Raw genomic sequence first — 21253 nt, forward strand, 5'->3', positions numbered from 1 at the left:
TTTGAAGTAAAGAAAAAGCAGAGAAGTTCTTAAATAGACTGTCCTCCCCTTCTGCAGCTGGCACAAGCACTGTGTTGTTGTTGCAGGCATTGCTGTACTGTGCCCCTGTTCCTTGGTGCTTACAGATTAAACATTTGAAAAGATGCAATCACTGTTTGTTCCTAATTGCAAAATGGAAGTGACCTTCAGCCTCAGCTGCCTTTGCATTATTCCTTCCAGCATGACACAACCTTTTACCTTGTGTCCACCTAAAAGTAATTGCTTTTATTTTCAAGTGATTCATTAATTTTTATTGCTTATGATGATGATGATGATTCAATAGTGATGTGCAAGTATCAGGATCTTCACTTCTTCCAGCCTAGATACCCTTCTTCTCTTCATATTTAACTTGGAGATCAATTAGTGAGTTAGAAATAAACTCCTGGTATTCTGAATCCAATCCACTTTTTGCTAGTTTTTACTATAGGTAAATTTTTCCTAAAGTAATTGCCCAATCATTTTCATTGATCTCTGAATTTCTTCTGGCTTGTATCCCTCTTGCAATGCAGAAACTAAAGATCAAAACATTTTCCACATGTACCTATACCTCGGATGAGGAATTGGGCAATGTTTGCATACATGTTCCCTGATAAATTTGCTTTACCACAAGTTTAGCAGGGGAAAGTGGAGTAGACATTGGGTTTCCTTCCACCCAAATCCTTTTTGTGGACCTACCCATAGTACAGGTGCCCAAACAGCTGCAGTTACACACCAAGCAGATAAAAGTTTGTGGCAGAAAGGTGAGGCTATGTGGGCAGGGAAGAGGTCAAGCCTTGTGAAGACAGATTCATTGCTGAAACCAAAGTATTGTGTAATGAAAAGCTGCATGCAGAGGGGAAAGTGGATTCACTTCTGTTGCTGTTTTACAATATGTTTTCTGAAAAGAGCAGTGGAGTCTGTCTCCTTCTATCTTCTCTTAGTGTTACTAGAGGAAAAAGTTAGTTAAGATTATTAGGAACATAACTTCTGGCAGGGTTCAATAAGTTTTTGGCTCTTAATGTTGTGCAGATAAGCAGAAACATTTTCATTTCACTGAACATGAGACTCAGGGGAAATTTTGCTTTTTGTATATTTTGTGGCATTAACAAAACACAGTTTACAGTGAATAAACTGAGTTGAAAGCCTGTGGGTTATGTTTCTCAAGAAGTTATTTGATTTTTTCAGTTTCATTCTACCTAGCATAATGTTACCAGGGGAATTTATTGTACCCCAGAGCATGAGATTTTCAGGAAACTTCACTTTATTTTTACATAGACCATAGGATTAATTCTAAAGGTGAAACTTGCTCTGTAGGTACCATTTTTCTTGATGACTGGCCAAAGCTTGTGGTTTATATTGCAACAAAAACAAAGAGTATACCATGCCACCTTTCAATTCCAGCCAGTGGAATACTCTCTTGACTTTACCTTTACTGCCACACACATGCAGTGTAATGTTCATATTTTACATGAAAGCAAATATCTCAGTATATCTTTTCCTTAGCAAAAATGGAGTTAGGGAGAAAAAAACAATAAAATCATGTATGCCTATTTTTAGTTTTAGTGCAGGATTGGAATTAAGTAGAATATAATGCAAGATATTTGGATCCCGAAGTAAATAACCAGATCTTTTTTTCTACTTCAAATTCCCTCTGCATTCCAATGCCTTAAATATTAGATGTCTTAAAATCCTTTGGAAAAAGATGGATATTGTTACAGCTATTGGTAAAAATAGCATTGTTAAAGTCCTGCTTAGTACACAGAGTATCTAGGTGTACGTAGGTGATTGTTGTAATCCTGGTTCTAAGGCATGATACACCTTAAGTCTGTCCCTGCTCCCTGTGACTGTGCATGCAGGTGTTGAATTTCTGATGCCAGGGAATGGCTGCTGAGATTCTCCCTCTTCCAGACCCAGCTTTTCTGTCTGCAGCACCCTGTGGACCTGCTCTTGAAGCTTGGATGGATTCGACCTTTTCCCTTTTCAGGAAAATTTCTCCTTTCAGGAAATACCACCCATGTTTAGTACAGCCACCTGGTGAATTTGTTAAAACCCAAGGTATTTGTAGCAAGACCAAAAATAAGATTAGGAAAAGAAGAGAAGGAAGGAGAAAAAAAAATTTGAACAATAAGAGGACCTCACACTCAAGCAATTTAAGTTGGGTTGACAGCTGACAGTTTGTCCAATCCCCTAACCTCAAGACTACGCCAGTTTAAGGTTTTTCGCAGGCAACTCTTGACACATGACCTTCCTGCATCCTGGCAGGTAGCTTTTTATACGTTCTATGATCTCTTACTTTGGTCAGATCCTAATCATGACAAAAAGCTGTGTAACTCTAAGCCTGGGTTAGGGAAATAATATCCACACTACATTTAATAGATTACCACTGACTTCTTGACCCCATTTTGTTGCCTGGAAGATGAAATTAAAATGTGTTATTGCTTTCATGCTTGCTGCTTGTTGAGGAGTCAAGCAGAAAATTCAATTACGACTACAGCTGCCAGATTATGTTCTGTGCCTTTGATTTGTTGTTTTGTGTGTTATTCTAGCTCAGCATGAATATCCAGAGTTTTACTTAAATAAATTTACTTATAAACTATCTCAATGCACATGAATGTAGATTGACACTTAAGAAACGAACATTCTGCAAAGCTCTGATTCAGCAAAGTCTTTTGAAGAGCTCATTAAAGCCGTTGTATTGTGTTATTTAGATGTAACCTGAAGTGCTGAGCACCAGTGGTAAGTGCAGAACATCATAGTTTTCTGGCACTGCTGTGCCATCAGCAGTGTGTACCTGTTTGGTTCCTCTTCTGTGAGGTGTACAAGAAGAAATCAGCTTTAAATGAATTAGCTGAGTTCTCTAAATCAAAAGGAAAGATTTATTTCCTCCATGGAAATTACTTTGAGGTATCAGGTCTTGTGAGAAAGGATGCAGTAATTCATGTCATTGGCAGGGTGCTTAGAACAGTTTTCTCCTTTCTTTGACTCAGATTAATAACTTGCTGGACATCAACATCTTGGCCTTCATTCCAATCATCCTCCTTGAAGTGTTTAGAGATGTTCTAGGAGATTTCTTTTTTCCCTAAATTTAAGGATGAATCAATTACATATGCAGTTCTTTAATTCAATTCCAATGTCATCCCTTAGGAAAAAAAGCAACCTTTTGGAGACTGCTTATATTTATAAGTAAATAATATGCTTCTCTTAATTATATAACAATTACAGAGACTAATGAGGGCAGGTCACAAACTGCTGGATGGAAAAGTGAATCTGACCTACTGGTACTTAGTAATGTGCAACAGAGGAAGGAAAACATGGATTTTCAAAATGCATATATGTATTTAATGTTGGTAGGTATATAAAAATAGAGAAGATTATTTTTTCTTTGTTTGGTTTGGTTTTTATGCTTGAAGTATTTTACCTGTAGAGTCACTCTGCTGCTGCTCTTCTACTCTGATGATAATTTATCAGCTTACTGACACATTGCAGGTGTGTCGGTGCTTTTGCATTTATTTGCAATCTATGGAGAGTTCGAATAAGTCGTGATGGGACCACTTTACATCTAGGCTTTGGAGTTTCCATTTGGTATCATACATCTGTGGGGTGAGTCATGCCATTGGAAAAAAAGAAGGGTATAGGCAAAGGGTTCCTGTATTTTGAGTATTTTAATGGTTTTCAGTTTCATGCTTTGGTTATAGCTTAAGCATGATGTTATGAAGAACATTATGACCTTAATAATCCTATAAAGACAGGCTGAGAGAGTTGGGTTTGTTCAGCCTGGGGCAGAGAAGGCTCTGGTGAGGCCTTAGAGTGACTTCCAATACCTGAGGGGGGCTGTAGAAAGGCTGGAGAGAGACTTTTTACAAGAGCATTCAGTGACAGAATGGGGGGAATGGCTTCAAACTTAAAAAGGGCAGGTTTGGATTAGATACTAGAAGAAATTCTTGGCTGTGAAGGTGGTGAGATGCTCGACAAGGTTACTCAGGGAAGTTGTGTACTCCCCATCCCTGGAAGTGCTCAAAGACAGGTTGGTCTAGTGGAAGGTGTCCCTGCTTGTGGCAGGGGTGGGTATTGGAACTAGATGATTTTTCAGGTCCCTTTCAATGCAAACCATTCCATGATTAAATGTGAAGAAAGAAAACCTCCAGAACTTTTCTACTGCACTTTTAGTCAATTGTGCAATTTTGAGATTCTCTGCAAGTTTCTTTAGTGAATACCTACTTGTCATAAATTTTCTTTATTTCCATAATTTTTGAGGAATTCTTTCTGAGGAGTTCTCCAGTCTTTTAAAGTGTTGAGATAACCTATCTTTAGGGAAACTGGTGCACACTAAAGCCCCTTTCTTCTGCCTTCTTACAGCCAGACTTGCCAATATGTTTTATGTATCTCATATCTGGTTTCTTTATATATCCTGCTTTCTCTTCTCTCCGTGTTGGACAGAGGATTGCTCAACTGAAGACCAGTGAAATGGCTATAGAGATGCTCTCCTCCCACCAGCCCAGACATCCCTTCAGCAGCTTCCACTCCGAGCCGGTAAAAATACGTAAGTTTTAGGGAAAGGCAATCACCTTGACTTGCATTGGCAGCCTGCATGATACTGGGAAGAAAACAATATTTTAAATATGAGAGAGGAAACTTTTGGAGCTGAAAGGGTAAGTAACTGTAGGTTGAGGCACATAGCCAAGTCTCTGCAAGCTCTCCACACACTGGTACAGATGCATGTTTCCCAAAGGTTTGCCTCTCCATAGGGTCAGAAAGAGTGCATTTCATTTAGTTCTTGAAAGTTCTGTGCATGCTCTGGCAGTCCACCACCTCCTCTGCCTAGTCCTGCTCTTGGTCAGAGCAGCAATCTGCTGTTGGGCTCTCTGTTGGCACATAAGAGGTGAAATCTCACCTGGGTAGGAGGAAGAGGAGGAGGAGGGATCCCGGTGAAAGGGCTGTGCTGGAGTACGCCCGTGCTGTTGATGACAGCTGAATTTCAGCTCCTCTTAGTGGCAGGATGCTGGCATTTCTGTTGGCAGCTGAGTTTGCTCACCATCTACTCAGGGAACACACCCCGATGAAGCTCACTTCAAGCTTTTTGCTTCCATGTTTGACAGAGTAAGGTCAGTAAGGAAAACAAGATTTCTCAGCTTTAGGGAGAGTCTTTCCCCTACCCAGCCATCTCACGTTGTGCTACAGCTTTGTGCTACAGGTTCATGGCTCTGTGCTGTTGAGCACTGCAGTGAGATATCTTAACCAAAATCCAGTTTTCAATCCAGCAGGGTGAGGAGCCGAGTCCCATGTTGACTCCCATTAGCCCTGTGGAAATGCCATGGTTCCCAAAGGACCTCTGTTTGCAAGAAGCTGGGTTTGTAACAATTACTGTTTTAACAATTTGGAGCTGCAGTGCTATGTTTGACAGCCATTTCCCCTGCCACTGGGAAGCCTTTGGCTTTCTCATGGTACATTACAGAAACCTTGCACAAACTGCTTAAGCACATAAAAAACACTGCTTATTGCTCTCTGGAGTAAAAACCAAAACATGCATCAACACGAGCCAATAAGAGCCAGTATGTTAGAAGACACTATAGAATTAAATGTAAGATCATCTAGCAGAGATTTAGTGCCAGACATAAAGAAAACACAAAAAAAACTCCTAAGACTTATTTTATGTTGTTTAAGAAGCGGTGCCTTGCTGAGTCCAAAAGTTCATGGAGTGGTTAGCGCCTTGCCAGTTCATACCTGAAAATGGGAGAACAGCATGTGTTTTGTAGGGCTGTGGTGCTTATAGAGCTTTTCTGTTTTAATATATTCTTGCCTTAATCCTGCATTTTTTTAATTAATTTTTTTTTTTTTTTTTTTTACCTTAACTTTGTAGCACGAACTCTTATTCAGGCTGCTTTTCCTTTTCTGTTAGCTCTAGAAGATCCTGTTCAGGTCACAGTCCTTATTTTATTATAACTTGGCAGAAAAAGGCAGGAAAGAAACTGTTTGATCTGAGAGAGAACCATGCAATACTTTTTTTTTAATAAACTCACATAATGAGGCAGCTGAAAGAAACTATGTCACAGTGACTTTAACCAAAAATAATCTTGTATAAACCAGTTTGCATTTAAACTTGGAAAGAACCCATCACAGTATCTTCCACACCCACAACCTAACCCGGAGTACCATTCCTTTGACTGGAATTGAATATCTAATCTTCAGCCCATAGATTAGACGAAGCTGTCTTCTAAGTGCCCTACTGCCCCTTGGCCTGCATTTGCTTCTCCTCAATTCATCACCTTTCTCTCTGTGAGGAAATCACAATGTAGATAATGTTTTGCCAAGAATCTGGCAGAGCTATCTTTCTTTTTCATTTTTTTTTTTTAATCACATTGAATAATGCTTCTGTTCCAAAAGCTCAGTGTTTCCATGAGCAGGGTGGACAATTTAAGGATATATGCATATATACTTAATATGTAAGCTGTCAAAACTTTAAAGGGATACTTGAGAGGATTATTTTCCTTTCTACCTAGCTGTGAAGATAGGCTACTGCTTTAAATGTGTAGCCACAGGCTGCAGGCTAGCTGTCCTAGCTCCCTTTGGATTTTGGAGTTTTGGCAAAAAGTTGACCTGGGTTTGAACTGTCCCAGAGTTGAATTTTCAGAAACAAAACCTGACCTAAGCTTTGTGAAGACTGAACTACTCCCAGTTTCATCTATCTGCTGTAGATGTGTTCTGTCCATAAGCTTATAATATTTGAGATACAGGGGAACAAAGGCTTGAGATACAATCGTATGACAACTTGTGACAACTATACCCAGCTGAATCTTGGCCTAAAGGCTTCCATAAATTTCTATCTGAACTATATTATGATGAAAAACATAGCACTGAAATGCATCTGTGTCATCTCATGTAAAAACTCCTTTTTTGCTTTTGGTGAATGCAAAGCAGCCAGTGAAAACACTTTCTGCTGTGTTCTATTTCAAATGGTTTTGGTTTCATTCATATTTACTTAAAATGGGAATATGGAAAACTAGAAGGACCTGGTATCTTCAGCCATTTGGAATGCAATGTCTCCACGACATAGCATCTAATTAGCTTTAGGTTTTATATCTGTCTAGTACTGCTAGGATGTCTAGGAACTACTTTCTGTTGATTAACTGAGTATTAATCCTGTAATAACATCCTCATGAGAGACGGGAAGCAACAAGTTAGAAACAAGTATTTAACTGTTCATACTGACCAGGGACTTCAAATTTGCGTAAATGGGGAGGAATTTCAATAGAAGTAATGTGACTCACAGCATACTTTTAAGTACCAATGGAAAAAAATTCAATGAAAGAAGCGCAGGTTCCCGAGTTCCTGCTGTGGCAGCCTGCAAAGAACTTGGTCTGGCTGCATCTCCACCATCTGCCACGGTGCAGGGTGGGCAGGCTGGCCGTGTGTAGAGCATTCCATGTGCTCCAAACCTTCCTGGAGCTACCAGTGCTCTCTGCTGGCCACTGAGTCCGAGGCCAGATCTTGGTTGCAGCAGCCACATCCCTGAAGTTTGACTGGATGAATCTCGGCCTTACTCATTGCTTATGAGCAAATGTGGGATACATGGGCAGGACAAAAGGGCAATTTTCTTGTGGTAAGTGATGGCATTAATGGGTTTAGACACCTTTCTTACTTTTGGTCCATCCTTACATCTCACAATGGACTGTTTGCTTAATGCCTGCAGGTATGTAAGACAACTACTACAGTATATTTACTGTATTTCCTTCCTTGCACTCTTGTCTTGAGTGTCAGAAACTACCAGATGAGAAACAACTCAGAAACATCAGTGGGGAGGATCACCATGGGCATGTCTATGTGAATACAGTTGTTAACCATTTCTTCCAGTTAGCTCTTACAAAGATTTCAGATGGAAAAACTCCAAAGGTGTGTCAGACTGGAGTATTTAAAATGAATTCATGTAGACAAAAGTCACACTTAATCTTTTAATCACTGAAATTTAATCACACCTAAACTTTTCCAGTGAGAGGCATTTGCTGACATGTCAAAATAAGGGAGGATAAAAGGAAAAAGAAGGAAAGAAACAAAAGGGAGCTAAACATGTAGAAGAGCATGAAATGTGACTGTATGGATCACACAAGTTCTTCTTCAATTTGGAATCCCAATTCTGTTTTACAAAACATAAAGGCCTTGTAGATAGGTAGATAAGTCTATGGCAGGCAGGCTGTGCTTGAACTGGAAATCTGGAACTGGAAGCAGATGAAAAATCTTTGTTATTCTCAGCTCCAGTTGGCTGAGGGACATGATTTGATCAGTCCTCTCTGTGGGAATACAAATAGGTAACCCAGCACAAAGTGTCATCCAGAAATTTAAAATAAGTTATTAATTATTTTAATAAATAAATTTTAATATTTATCTTAATAAATACACATTTAATTATTTAAAATATTGGCAAGTATTGTGTTAATAAACAGACAGGGAATATGTGGCTGAATGGCTTTGAATTTTGTGATTAAACAGCTGAAGAGGTCCTGGAATCTGATACAGGCTTTGCAATACAAGTATATTTCTTAAGAAATATATATGAGGAATCCAGAGGAAGTAGAAAAGTACTTGCTCAGAGTGCATTAAATGGCAGCTTGATTTCACAGCCATTGCAAATGGCCACTTCCAACTTCTAGTTTTGCAGATTAATAAATTAGTAAAATATATTTATTCATCCTTCCATGTGGGCAGGATCATATACACATTGCATAAAACAAACTTTAAATACTGACTAGCTTGCCATTAGTGACAGGAGTAATTTCATGGTTTAGGAATGGTATTCCCCAATTTAGTACTTCCATTAAAAACCACAAGCTGCTCCCCTTCCCTCTCTAGTGGGAGAAAAAAACAGAAATCACAGATTGAGATAAGAACAATTTACTGGAAATAGCACTAAAATAAGGAAACAAATAGTAACAGCAAATATAGTAATAACAGAAATATACAAAGAGAAGGTGATTTACATGCCAAATGCTCACGAAGCCCAAGTCAATGAAAAACAATGATGGACAGACCTCATGCCTTCCTCATGCCTCCTTCTTGGAAGAAAAAGAGCCCTTTCCCCTGTCCCTGGCTTTTCAGATGTCCCAGGTGTAAAACGGTATTGAATGCTACAAGATCTTTGCCACATCCCATCCCACTGACCTGGGTCAGAATCCAGGACAGTTCTAAACAGCTTACTTAAATGTATGGAAAGCACATATTCCCTTGCTTGCCACCAATTCTAGTCTTTTATGTAATTATAATATTTGATTCAGTACTGTTTATTACAATAGGTATTTACATTTTCTTTTTAAAAGCAGCCTTTGTCACTTAGTACCAGGACTTGGTATCTATGGCTATTTGGGTTGCTACAGGAAAACCTTTTCCCTCACTCTGACATCCTTTTTAATTTTCCCCCCTCTTTATTTTAAGGACTAAATGCTTGCAAGATGTTATTTTTCAAAACAAAACTATTTTTTGCTGTTAAGGAAAACCATCTGAAACCACGACAATTTTTTTTGTCTATCCCTGAATCAAAACTAGTCAGGCTGATCCAAACTAGAGGCTGGATGGTCTTAGTGCCAATTTTTCATTTGGTGTGGCTTCAAGTTATAAAAAGTACATCATGTTGAAACTGGACAGATCTGAAAGGAATTAAACATCAAATTGTTCTGGACTTTGTAAGGTCATGCACATGCTGAAGGTAGCGATGATGTCTCTAAGGAGCTTGTAATAAGACTAGATGTGGAAAAGAAGCTTGTTCACTCTTCTCTTTTTCTTAGGAATTGAAAAGGGGAATTATCATTGCAGCTATAAGACTTTAGTTAGGATCATTTAAATTTGGCTCATCTCGGAGTAATGTGAGCTTATCAGTCAGTGCTCCAGAAGCTGATAAATATAATTGCGCTTTTGAGATCCAGCAGATTAGTAGTAAGCAGTCTTACCACAGGAGATGCAATAAGAACCAAATTACAAAGAAATTGTAGGATGCTGAGTTTTGTCTTGTGTACTGATCCAACTCAGTCAAGTGTATGGTTTTGCTTTTAAACTGTGGTAGTGGAAGATTGAAGCTCCAGATGGGTTGTATGTGGCTATGCCAACATGACAGCACTTCCTTCCATCATAGCTTCTCCTCACTGCACAGTGCTTTTGGTAGTGTTTTGTAGCTCTTCCAGCAGGCACTGGTAGTCCTTGGAGAAGGAGGAACAGGAGGTTACAGGAAGGCAAGAGAAGGAGGGAAAGAATGAATGGGTTTTTTCCATCAGCAAGTGTCAGTTCTGCACAGGTATTCCTGCAGTGTGGCAGTGCAGTCCTCCTGCTCCCACCAGGGAGAAATCTGCCTCTAGTAAACGCACTGACTCCAAACAGGAAGAGTTAATGGTACAAACCCCTGCGTGTGAACAAGCCCTACACCTCCACACTGTGCTTTATTCTTCTTGGTCAACCATTTGTACTTTAATTGTAAACCCCTACTTTCTTCTATTGTTTCTCTCTCAGTTATTTTGGCATTGCTGCAAGCTTTGAATTGCTTCTCAGATGTGCTGTTTTTTGAGTGTGCATTCCTTTACTGGTAGCAAAGACATATGTACAGAACTTGAGGCTTTGATACGAGTTACACAATCATATGGCTTCGAAACCAGGACAGAGTAATCAGGTTTTTCTTCTTTTATTGACCATTATGAATTTGGAATATATTCTTGTTTGAGAGGTCGGAATAATGTAAAAAGCAAATACAAGATTGGGAAGTATCTTGTGTCCCTTTGGTTGCCAATCTGGGGTCTGGAAGAAATTTTCTTGCACTAGATGTTGGCTGCATTTTAATTTTCCCTTGTAGTTCTGAGCAGGAATCAGGTGGGTCAAATACCACAGGTCTCCTGCTCTTTGTTCCAGGAACAGAGTTCGTATGGTTACTGTCTCAGTTGTGGTGATGTCCAAAACATGCTGACTGGTTTCCAGACTGGAAGAAGGAAGTTGTACCTGCTTGGAGAGTTCAGTTGTTCCAGATGACAGAGATTGAGAAAGCATCCAGGAATAGCAGAGCTGTACAGAAAGGCTGGCTGTGGTCAGCATGATAACTGGCAGTCAGAGCTGCAAAATGTTGAAATAACTGGTGCTAGTGTTTACCAAAGGAGAGTTTTGAGAACGCGTGGGACAGACATCTTTGAGGTGTGGTTTGAGTATAGCCTGTGCTGCTGTGGAAGAGGAAACCTCTGAGTCCTTCCAGCTCTCCATGGCTCTCTCCAGTGTGAAGCTTTCTAGTGGCAAATGCATCCATCAGCTCCGAGCACTGTGCTTGTGCTCCTCAGGCATGATGCATTCTTGGTCAGCTAATCCCCCTTTTGGCAGAGTTACAATGTTGTGTGGGCAAAGTGGCCAAGGCCAGGCTAGGCATTTTAATTTTTTCCCCACATTTTCTGCATTTAGACAGCATAAAGTGATTTCTGTTTTTGGGAATTTGGGGTTTCAGCAGCCAGAAGTTTATGTATGCTTATGAGGAATATAATCATTAATAAACCAGATAGATTAGTAGAATAAATAACAAACGGATCTAGTAAACTAGATTTATTAGTTAGCAAAGCAAATTAGTTAGGATATATCAGGTAAAGTTGAATTTTTGTATAAATCAACACATTCTGTACAGGCAGCAAGGTAAGTTATATTCATCCATTTAATATTTTTTTTTGTTTTGCTTTTAATATTTAAGCATAAATCAGCTCAAGAAGAGGGAAATTTCAGAAACAAGCTGTTCATCAAGTGCATGGATTGGTCCAGATGGAGTCAGCTATTCTAACCAAGCTTTCAATCAAGATAAGGGGAGTTACGTGATTGATACTTGAGAAGAAACTCAAATAGCTTGAGGGTATATTGAAGCATATTCACTCATAAGGCAGGTTCTCTTTAAAGTAATGTAATGCTCTCTTCTGACTTATCAGAACTAATCAAGACAAACATGCTGGGAAGATCCTGAGTTGCTACCTCTGAAAGGAAGGAGGGAAAGGAGTCCTGCTCAAGTAGTCCAGTCATCTTTCTTTGGCTTAAATCTCTGCAGTTTCTCCTTATTTAGGTCAGGATTAGCATCACACAGAGCTGACTAGAGAGAGTATACATTCCTTGTTTTCTTGGAAGTGCCCCAGGTGCTGAGGCTGTGAACCCATTGCTTTTTAAAAATAAGGTTAAGGCAAACTACTACAAACTGCATTTTTGTAAAAGGACCTTTTAATGTTTTGTATCTCTGCGTGTCTCTTCCTCTGTGTTACAGATGCTGTGCTTCCAGTTGAAGGTGGGAAGCAGGGATCACACAGCTTTTAAAAGGGGGACTCATGAAGAATGTGGATGCACATCTCTTTGGCATTTTATTTCATCCTTAGCTGTCGAACAGCAGGTTCTGGGCTTGACAGTGGCCTGGTTATTCCTGTCCTTCACTTCAATCCTTGTTTGTGCTTCCTGTATGAAAGGCCTGTGTCAAGCTGCAACAATCTGAATTGTAGGTTGAAACTTGGCAATAGCAAAGCACCAAGTGCTTGGAGGAAGCTGTATAGGTAGAACAGAATGGGTTGCTTGGAAAGAGATGCTAAAATTGGGGGAAAGAATGAAGAAATATCATCTGAGAATAGCTGTGGAAGGACCATAGCCAAAACTGTGGACTTTCCAAGTGTAGATCATTTGAATCCTCTGGTGATCCAGAAAGAGTCTCAGCTTCTGGCTCCCTCTCTGCAACTGGAGGGCTGTGGGTTCAGATCCAGACTTTTCATCTGTTTCTTATGTACGTAATAGCCTGAATCTTAATCTTGGACATAACACCCTGAACTTTGGAGAAAACTTCAGTTGGGTCTTTGTTGTAGTTTTTAGAAAGATGTTGTGGACTAGAGCAAGGTTCTTGCAGTAATGCTGAGAGGTTTAATCTACAGCAAGCAAGGGGTCATGGCTGGAGAGTGCATAATGCCATTCAAAAATATTGAAAAAATATAAAAAGAGATAGTTGTGTGCACAACCTCCTGCCTCTGCCCTACCCCTCTGTATTCAACTCCTGCCTTCCCCAAACTGTTGTCTAAATCAATTTTTAATATGCAGTGTTTGCTGAAACATGGTTGAATAGAGTTAAATCTATCAGTCAGCACTCATGTTTTTGACCCGATAACATAATTTTTATAACCAGTCTAGAACTACATAGAGTTTTAAAAACCATTCCAGAACTGCATCCATCAATCAAATAGATCAGTTGTATGAATAAACAGGAAAAAGGTTATGTAATGGTGCACGATAATGCTCCTTGAATCATAGAATATCCTGAGCTGGAAGGCACCCACTAAGACCATGAAAGCCCACCTCCTGGCCCTGGACAGGACGCTCCAAGAACCATACCATGGGCCTGAGAGCATTTTTCAAATGCTTCTTGGACTCTGTCAGGATTGGTGCTCTGACCACTTCCCTGGGGATCTTGTTCCAGTGCCCAACCTGTTTTTCTAGGTGAAAAACATTTTCCTAATATCCAACCCAAACCTCCCCTGTCAGAGCTTCAGGCCATTCCCTTGAGTCCTGTCACTTCTGTCACTGAGTGTGAAGAGATCAGTGTCTGCCCCTGCTCTTCCTCTCACAAGGAAGCTTCAGACTGCAATGAGGTCTCCCCTCAGTCTCCTCAAGTCTGAGCAGACCAAGTGACCTCAACCACTCCTAAGGTTTACTCTTCACCATCCTCATGGCTCTCCATTGGAGGCTCAATGCCTTTTTTATGTTGTGGTGCCCAAAACTTCTCCACAGAGCAGAGCAGAGCAGGACAATCCCCTCCCTTGCCCAGCTGGTGATGCTGTGCCTGATGCCTCCCAGACAGGGCTGGCCCTCCTGGCTGCCTGCACATTGCTGGCTCATGTTCAACTTGCCATCAACCCCTGGGGCCCTTCCTGCAGTGCTGCTCTCCAGCCTCTCGTTCAGCAAAAAGTGGTGCTGGAGAATGCGGGCATCGATCCCGCTACCTCTCGCATGCTAAGCGAGCGCTCTACCATTTGAGCTAATTCCCCCTGTGCACAGTCAGAAAAGAAATAACTATATAATATATATCATAAAAAATGACTATTGTATGAATAATAATAATTCACGATTTCTGGGAAGTGAATGTACAAATCCTGTTCATTGACACTTGAGTCTCTATGTCCAATTCCTTGCATATGGGATGGAATGTTGTGTATCACATCAATTACCTGCAAAACTGTGCTACATTTTGGTTTGGCTCTTCAATGCAGGTTGGTTTCAGGACTCCTGGGTTGTCTTCACAACTTCACTCCTGGTTAGTTTTGGCCGAGTCCTTAATACCTATTACTCCATTTTGCCCATTTATTATATGACTGTAATATTTTACTTGCCAGTTTTGTGGGGTGAATGCAGACTTAATTTTGAGAAATTTTAAAAGGCTAGAGTTCTAGAAGTGTGGCCTTTTAATCTGAAATATCCCAGTGTGCATTTCTGTGACCTATACTTTTGACTTTTGCTATAAGTTTAATTCTCATTGTGCTTGGAAGGACATGAAGACAGACATGCAGTTAGTCCCTCTTATTCAGAGTGTGGTAAATCTGGCAGCTTCATGCTTGTGATTGGCATTAAGTAAATGGTCATACTAAGGAAGGTTACCAGAGCTTTTTGTGCAAAAGGAAGCACTACAGAACCTGAAAAAATTAATCTGGGATGAAAGGAATGTTAAAGCATTTCCAGAAAACACCATCACTGGCAAAAAGATTGCTCTTTTTCTTCTTGTATACAGGTGCAGAGGAGCTTTGTAGAGCAGGATGATGGGATTGATCCTTGTTTCTTTGATTGGTGTTCAAACTAGTGAATATGCAGTATGGATTGATACAGGTCTCTGCTGCCATGGGAGCTGCCTCATTTTTCAGAGGTGTTTTAAATCTAACCATCCCCCTCACTGTGATAATGGTAAGTATGTAGAGTTTCCGAGTATCTTTTCTTTTCTTTTCTTTTCTTTTATTTTATCTGGGACCTTTTACTTGTGGATTTTAAGTTTGGAAGTAACACTTTGACTGGGAAATCTGACCATCTTTTTTCCTATTTTTAAGTTTTTTGAGATTACAGAAACAATAATGCTATCAGTGGTTTACAAAGAATAAAAGGAATGTTTCTTCTGGGTTACAAAACAGTTGTAGGTTGCACTGCTTGCCTTGTGAATTCACTTCTGTGGGGGATGAGGGCCTTGTACAATTCACCTTTTAATGCTGGGGTTGAGTACGGCCTCCTGGATGGAGTAAGTGAAGGATTTACAGTATAGGCAAGTGATTTAATGGGAAACCTTACAGGTCTCTCTGGTCAAGTTGTGCCTCATAGATTTCAAAATTTTGGGATTCATTTGGACCACATTTCATACTTCGGTTTCCCCCTCCTTTCGTAACAGAACATCATGAGTCTGCACTACAATACTTTCCAGGCAAACTTTCTGAAAGCTGAAGTATTTGCAAATAATATTCTTTTACTTAGAGAGGGTGTTCTTTGCTGATTGCAACACCTGGGGACAGTGAGTTGGAACGCACAGCTGAAATTCAGCTTAATCAACAGAGAAGTGAAGTTGAGGTCACAAAGGGGAAGTTTTCACCCTTCCACAGCAGGACATTCAAGGCCTGTGAGTGTTAGTGTGTGTGGAAATTTCACCCATGACTAAACCCAGACTTGGCTGCCCAACTGGTTTTGCCCAAAAATATCTCACTGAAATCTTTGCAGATGTCAGAATTCACATGGAGTGACTAAGCCTGGATTTTCCCTCCTAGTACGCTGTTGCACAGTGTTTGATAAAGTGGCTGTTCATTGGCACTCACACCAAGCTGGGTCCATGTTAGTGATAGGTTGTGTAAATTGTGCAGGGAGCATTTCTCTTTTTTTTAATGTTCTAGCTTGAAAGGTGTCATGCGCCCAAAAAACCTTTTCTGTTGCAAAATAACAACTAGATTGATTATGGAAAAACTCCTTCAGTATCTTCTTGGTGCTTTAGCACTTACTTATCAATTAAATAATTAAGTAAAAATGAACTCTGCTATTTCTGCTTCTGTTATTGTTATTATGCATATTTTAGAAGTTACTAAGTGAATTGTTGACCCAATAAGTCTGTAAGACTTGAAGGGGAGAAGTTGATGCCCGAACGCTAGATGTAAGTTTTCTGAGAGCCCAAATTATGACTAAGCATAATGTCTTTTTCAAAGTAGGCCTGGATTTCCTCATAATGCCTCAATATATTTTAAGTATCATTACTGTTACCTTACAGTCTTTCTGCAGGTATAAGTCTTTAGGGGCAAAAGCAGTTGATTGACATTTTCCTCTGCACATGAGGCTGTGCTTTATCACAGAGAAATGAGAGGTGATTATATGCCAGAACACTTGCTGCTCTTAGATGCCAGGAACTGCTTTTCAGTCAGCTCCAGCACAGAGAAAATCCCTACATTTTCTTTTCTTCAGTTTCTCCCTACCTTCCCCACTACCTGTACTTTTTCTCTGTTTTCTAAGTGCCTCTGCACATGCAGTGTTTTCAAAACAATATCTGGGAACTCTTAAGAGCTGTAGGCAACCGAGTTGAAAAGGCCCTAGAAAAATGAGGATTGCATTGCAGTGCGTTCTGAATTCCCCTAGGTGTCATGTTCTAACCCTTCTGCGCCTCTCTGCACGGGCAGATTCTGTTTCAATTCATGTTCATCCAAGATAAATAGCTCCATTGCTTGAGGAAATATTAATTTTTGAGGAGAAAAAAGGTCTTGGACATGACGATGCAAACACATAATTAAAAGGTTGTGCCCTCAAACCATAAAATGCACATATTTTTCCTATATTGTCTGATGGGTTCAAAAAGAATTGGGAATGTTTGTTTTGGCTTTTCACAGCCTTCCATTTGGAAACAGTTATGAATGTGGGACTTGTAGTGAACAGGTTTGTAAGATGCTTTTTTTTCCCCCTTTCCCTCATGGCAGACCCCACAGGCATCTGCCCACCTCTTCTTTCTTGGCTGCCTGTTTCTACCCCCCATGCTGACACTTGACCCTCATCCTCAGCTTTTTGTGGCAAAGGGTAGATGTGGTGACATTTTTTTTGGCAAGTACAAGGAATAGCCTTATGACTTGCCTTCCCACAGCCTTCTGTTTCCCATGTCTTTTTAAGTGTCATGTGTCCTGAGCTTGCAGGCCTCAGGGTGCTCTAGATGTGAAGACGAATAGCATCTTTCCACAGTGTGTTTGCTCTCTGGCTAATTCTGTATTTTAAACTTTCCTTTTATTTTTATTTCTCAATAAAAATGTCTCACAAATGTTAAAGAGGAAAGGTGGCTCTGGGCTAGCCCGGTATTAGTCTGTGTCCAGTACTGTTGATGTGCCTATGTGCAAGCTGAGAGAAGTTTGCACCAATTTGGATCTTTTGTCCTATGTGTTGTTTTTCCTTCTATTACATATGATAAGAAGAAACCCTGACTGTCAAACCTTTCTTGACTATTCTGTTCAAACAGAATTAAAGCAGCATATCACTTTATTGGCCAAATTTATTTCTCCAAGAAAGCTCTTCTGATGGATATGGGAAATGCAATTAATCCTGAAAAGGTTAAGACTCTAAACCCTTCTCTGAGTGTGAAACACTGGAATATCAGGCTTTTGACAGAAGTAGACTAAAGGAGAAAAGAGATTATTCCTTAACATTTGAAAGTGGAAATGCAATGCTGTTATATAAACCAAAGGCAAATCTCCCCACAGGATTAACTCTCCTAGGACAGACTCTGTCCCAGAGTCTCCTGTGAATGTGGGGAGCTGTGATTGCTGTGAATGTGGCTGCTGCGAATAAACAGCTTGTGCTAATGGGCATGATGTTGGTACTGAAATATGACCACCCGATGGGGGTTCAGACCATTATGAAAAGTTGCTTGTTAATGTCTATCTGAGTCTGCAATATGGCAGAAATAGAAAGCAGTATATAAAATCATCTGGTTCTTAAGACAAGAATGAAGGCTCAGAAATGAGGTGGGTTCATGCTTTCTGTTGTTTGACACCTACATTAAAACAGGCAGAGCACTGTATATGATAAACTGCACTGCAGTAAGTGACCACTGTGCTATGGTTAGAAAATTTGGTATGTATTTGTTACACATATTCCATTAGTAATGAAAATGAACTTTTAATTTTTTCTATAATTTGAGTAGCTCACTTGTAATGTACACTTCTGACATGTTCCACAGCATTGCTGCAGGTCATCTGGAGTAAGTCTGATGAAATTGCTCGGACAGCATGTAGTAACAACTAAATCCTCACCTCTCCCTTCTCTGTGTATTCCTTCAGTGCTTCTAATTTAGGCAAAATGTACTTACCTGAAATTATAAGCAGGATGCATTGTTGCAGATTCTGGGGTTACAGTAATTTCACGAATACAAGCCGCACCAATTTGACCAAAAGTTTGGTGGAAACCCGGAAGTGCGGCTAATATTCCGGGGCGGCTAATCTATTAACAAAATTCTAAAAGCTGCCAACACGGAAGTGAGAGCCCGCGGCAGCCCCAAGCCAAGCTGGAGCCCGGCCGGCCCCGGCAGAGGTGGGAAAGCCTGGCAGAGGCGGGGCCAGCAGTGTGGGGGGCGGGCGGCAGAGCCTGAGCCAGCAGGGCGGGGCAGGGGGGCGGCAGAGCCCGGGCCAGCAGTGTGGGGGAGCCCGGGAGATCTGGGGCGAGCAGTGCAGGGGAGCATGGCAGAAGCAGGAAGGCCGGCGGGTGGGGCTGCCTGGCAGCGGGGGAAGCCCAGCAGAATCGGGGCCAGCAGCGTGGGGGAGCCCGGCGGTGCGGGGGCCTGCAGTGCCGGCCAGGGCGAGCAAACGCGGCGGCGGTGCAGACGGGAGGGGGCGGCCGGGGAGCCTGGCGGCGGCTGCCCCGCCGGCAGAGCCTGGCAGCGGCGGCAGCCCTGCCGGCCGGGCAAGCTAACATGGCGCAGGGCGGCCGGCATGCCTGCCAGCGGCGGCGGCGGCTGGCCCGCCGGCAGGACGAGCAAACACGGCAGCGAGGCGGTGCTGACGGGAGAGGGGGGCCAGTGAGCCCGGCGGCGCCTGCAGCACCACCCGGCCGGCCCCGTCGGCAACCATGAGCGGGCCGAGCCTTCCTGGCCCCGCCCCGAGCCAGTAAAGCCCGCTATGCCGCGATCCTGTTACTAATTGGCCAATTTGTGAAAGCTGCGCACGGCTTCTCGCTACGAACGAAAGTGCGGCTAATATTCGGGGTGCGGCTTATCTATTGACAAAGACAACAACATTGTCGAGGCACCGGAAGTGCGGCTTATACTCCGTGCGGCTTGTATTTGTGAAACTACTGTACTCTTCTCAGTTCCTCTGAGAGAGGCTCTCAAAAAGTTCAAGTCCTTTCACAAGAAATTAAAGTGGGGCATTGTTTTACAGATGTGATGTGAGGATACAGCACAGACAACCACCCAATCCAGGTAACTAGAGGGAAGTTATAACAAAATCAGAATGGTGATACAAGATGTTAGAAAGATAAGCAGAAAACTTCTAAAATGCATATCAAGTCTGCCGGGTACCAGTGCAGGTTTTTCACCAGAGAGTTGCTCATTTGTTGTAGGACACAAGATGCTGCACTTGAAACCCTTTGCAGTGATGATGATGCAAGCAGGAAGGATATTTTTGAAAATACTAACACAGATATAAATTCTGAGTCTTTCCTTCTCGAGTTGAGTAAGCTAATAGTGCATAGCTGATATTTGAAGACCAAACAGTGGAAGAAATCTTTGGCTGCTAAAGAGATCATTAGGAGGCCAAGAATCCTCATTGACTTTAAATCAAATTTCTCTTGAGGGAGTCTAGATCTAATGGATGAGAGCTCTATTCTACAGGCAAAGATGGATAAATTGTACATTAACTGGGCAACAATAATGATGTATATCAGGCTTGGATTAAATGTGGATATTAATTGGGTGTAAGTTCTCAGGTTTCTTCTTGACAAATGGGATGCTAGAAAAAGTCTATATAGCTGTGCCTTTGAGCATCATTGTGGGTCTCTTCCAACTCAGGGTATTCTGTGATTGCTCATTACATGAAACAGTAGTGCCTGTTTGCCTTGAGCACCCCTACCTCCATTTGGGTGAGGGCTGTTTCTGCCCTTGACCTCCTGTTTTTCCCTCTTCCCCTCTGCTCCTTAAGCTGGAAAGTAAGGGTGAAAACAGCCCACAGTATGAAATGGTTTGTCCCTCCACGGTTTATAAGTGCCTGCTGTGTTGTGTAGGCAATGAGAGCCTGCAAAGGTTGTTACTCCAGGAGGGGCTCTGGCAGAGCTGGCCGGACTTGGAGGTGAAAAAGGTTATCAGTCCAAACTATGTCTTATGTGAGACTTGCTCATGCACTTGCTGCCTTAGAACTTGCCATGGTAAGAGAAAGGCCAAGGTCAGGTTGGATGGGACTCTGAGCAACCTGGTCTAGTTGAAGGTATCCCTGTCCATGGCAAGGGGTTTGGAACTGGATGATCTTTAAGATCCCTTCCAATCCAAACCATTCTATGATTCCATGAAGGAAACAATAAAAATACTCTTTAAACAGCTGAGTTTAGAGTCAGCTAGAGTGCAGGTGCCTTTCTGTAATGCATAGTTTCCACCTACTTTGTCTTAAGCTAGTTTTCTTCGTAAATTATTAAATGGTCAAAGTGAGTGCTGGCACAGAGCTGGGCTTCTGTACCAGTGCCCTTATGTTCCTGCAAATGGAGCAGCAACTGACCCTGAAGTGATGGGCTCAAGAGCTGTGGCACAGCTGTGCTGTGAGATTCAGAAAATGGAGACTGTTGGATCTTGCTCCATGACAGGTTTCCAGGGCAGGTCTTACAGCATAAGTAATTACAGGAAGCAGGATATTTTGCAAGATGTCAAATTAAATGTTTAAATCGGTCCTTTTGGTCTTAAGAGAAACCAGTCTTGTTTTCAGCACATAAAACATGGTGTTACATCTGGCTAGCTGAAGAGGAGGGACTTCCCTTCCAAACTCAGTGCCATCCAAAATGCGATCCTTTCCTTGATAAGGATTATAGTTAGCTGAGGTGCGAGGAGAAAAATTCTCTGAGAGCTGAATATGCTTTTGGCATACCAGGAGGCAGGAGAATACATTTGAAATACATTAATTTCTTGTTCATGTGAAAGATCTTATGGTCAAGTAAGATTGATATGATCTTATGGTCAAATGTAGTAAAATAACTCTGTGGTTGGAGTGATGGTAAACACTGAAGTCTGTAAGAGCTTGTTTTTTCACAA

The 21253-nt window shown here is 41.4% G+C and overlaps 1 non-coding gene and 1 pseudogene across 1 annotated transcript; one reads left to right on the forward strand and one right to left on the reverse strand.

Annotated features, from left to right (window-relative positions):
- The window catches only part of LOC116996800, a 77457-nt pseudogene that overhangs the window by 12878 nt on the left and 43326 nt on the right, over positions 1-21253 (forward strand).
- TRNAA-AGC lies at positions 13949-14021 on the reverse strand. The gene has a single exon. It is a non-coding gene; the product is annotated as a tRNA-Ala (tRNA).

Source organism: Catharus ustulatus, chromosome 1 (genome assembly GCF_009819885.2).
Source record: "Catharus ustulatus isolate bCatUst1 chromosome 1, bCatUst1.pri.v2, whole genome shotgun sequence".
NCBI classification, from domain to species: Eukaryota; Metazoa; Chordata; class Aves; order Passeriformes; family Turdidae; genus Catharus; species Catharus ustulatus.